Genomic DNA, 2,640 nt, shown 5'->3' with positions numbered 1-2,640 from the left:
CAACGTGTCAATATGTGGCAAGGGAAAATTATCTTTTGGGCTTGCTCGATTCAGGTCAAGATAATCCACGCACATTCGTACTTTTCCATCTTTCTTTGGTACCGGGATTATGTTAGCCACCCATTCTGGATATTTGGAGGCTTGTAGGAAGCCAGCGTCAAATTGCTTCTTGACTTCCTCTTTTATTTTCAACAGCATTTCGGGCCTCATCCGTCTTAATTTTTGCTGGATGAGCTTGCATTCTGGCTTTAATGGGAGCTTATGGACCACTAAATCTTTATCTAGCCCTGGCATGTCCTGGTATGACCACGCGAAAACATCTTTGTATTCGCGGAGTAAAGTGATCAAACTACGCCTGGTATTTTCTGAAATAGAAGTCCCAATCTTCACTTCTTGTTTCCTCTCTTCAGTGCTCAAATTTATTGTTTCTACAGATTCTTCATGAGGCAGAACCTGTTTATCCTCTTGTTCCACCATTCTTAACAATTCAGGAGACGAGACATAATCTTTAGCATTTTCTTCGGCTTCAAATTCTCCTAAGCAAACAGCCTTCTCAACATCAATTTCAAGATTCGTAACGGGCTTATTCATGTCGTCAATATCTGAGCACCTGAAAGTTGAATAGAAAAGGAAGCTATCGGGGGACATCCAAGTATTGGAAACAACAAACAAAATGTTATGTCATGGCAATGAGGCAAATGTAAGGATAGGCTATGAAATGAGAAAATGATTATGAAATTAGTGATAATGCGAAAAATCATGACAAAATACATCTTCATTGAAATTCATTTAAATGATAAAGAGCGAATGCAAACTCTTACAAAAGAACTCTATTATATCTAATGACACAATAGAAGGTTGATGTTTGGCATTACTCTGAAGGCTTATAAACTACAAGAAGCTCCTCAGCAATCCAATTGTTCAACATGAAACCAGGAGGGCAAGGGCGTATCCTCGAGACATCTTTACTTGCACCAGCTTCTTTGTCAATGACATTTATACTAGCATTCTGAAAATCCTTTTCAATTAATCCCAGCATGTTTCGTGGATCCTCTTGTCCAGGGTACATCATTCCCGCAGATGTAAATGTTTTTGACAAAGGAGGGTACTCTATTGGTTCCCATTCTGGTTCTCGGCCCAAAGTTCTTGCAATCCTTCTCTCTTGATCCTTTTTCCACTGTCTTCTTCTTTGGCGCATGTCAGGCTGGAACCCCAAACCGTATCAGGCCTTGTGGTGCACTGGCTTTAAAGCCCTCACTATTCCTTGCAGATGTCTCCCTAAACATCTTCTCGCACGAGCTCTCATTCCTACGGTCAACTTGACACCCATTCTGGTATTTCTCGACAGTTTTAGCATCAGAATTCTATTTTCCTCAGCGACGAAAGTGGCATTGATGAATTCAAGGGATCGAAAGGAACATTCCACTGCATCTTGCTTATTCAGTATGGCATCAGAGATATATTTTTTCGCCTCACTGTGACCACATCCATGTGAATTCACTTTATGGGGATATGGACTGCTCCAGCAGAATGAATCCAGTTCCAAAGCAGTTATAAGAATGTCCATGACTTGAATACTCATAGATGTAGGCCACTCCAAAGGATTCGATCTTCCATGATTCAGTCTCGTCCGTCATGCCTTACGTGAATGACAGGGCTTTAAGTAGGACAAATCTATCGGTATTCTGGAAAGTGTAGCCAATGGCATAACATTTAATGCTGACCCATTATCGATGAGTACGTTCGGTATTATGTAGCCCTTGCAGCGGGTCGTGATATGCAGCGCTTTCACCGAACCTCTACCATTTAGCGGTATCTCATTATCACTAAAAGAGATGAAGTTGTCCGCATTCAGATTGTTTACCCACCTATCAAGCTTTTCGACAGATATGTTGTTGGCCACGTAAGCTTGATTTAACACCTTCATAAAGCGTTCCGGTGTGGCTCTGAATTAACAGTAGAGATAGAACTGAGATTCGTGCTGGCTGCTTGCTCAGTTGTTCCACCACACTATATTCGCTGTGCTTAATAAATTTCAGAATTCTTGAGCTTCTTCCTCATTCACAGGCTTTTAGTTTCTTGCACGGGTGGAATTTCTTGCTCGACTTCGACCTCGTGCATCACTGCTTTCCCTTTTGCTTCGAGTCGCTACTTTTCTTTACCGGTTCAACTTCTTTAGAATAGCATCGTCCACTTCGAGTAAAATGACCTACCTCCCCAACATCTTCAATTATGGCTTTGGACTTTCAACTTCTGGTGTAACAATATTAACATCATATCTCCACAGTACTGTTTTGTTGTCCTTATACGGGAAAGGAGATGGTACTTCAATTACCATCTGTGGTTTCAATGGCTCTCTCATCGCGTCGTAATAAATTATCAACGGTCGATCAGCACTATAAGGGCTCTGATGATTGGCTATCAGAGACGCATACTTCTCTTTCGTTGGTATCTTCACTCTTGTTAAGGACCTTGATCTCCTTATTATTCATCCGGTCTTGAAGTAACCTTTTAAAGTCCTCGCACGACTGAATGTCGTGCCCAACAATCCATGAAAATTGCAAAAACTTGACCTTCTTCTCCAAAAACCTATCAGAGTGACAGAGCAATCATTCTTAACTAATACCTCCCAGATTTCTA

The sequence above is a fragment of the Gossypium hirsutum genome, chromosome A04 (genome assembly GCF_007990345.1).
Source record: "Gossypium hirsutum isolate 1008001.06 chromosome A04, Gossypium_hirsutum_v2.1, whole genome shotgun sequence".
Taxonomy (NCBI): Eukaryota; Viridiplantae; Streptophyta; class Magnoliopsida; order Malvales; family Malvaceae; genus Gossypium; species Gossypium hirsutum.
The sequence above is the reverse complement of the archived record's forward strand: the minus strand, read 5'-3'. Positions refer to the sequence as shown.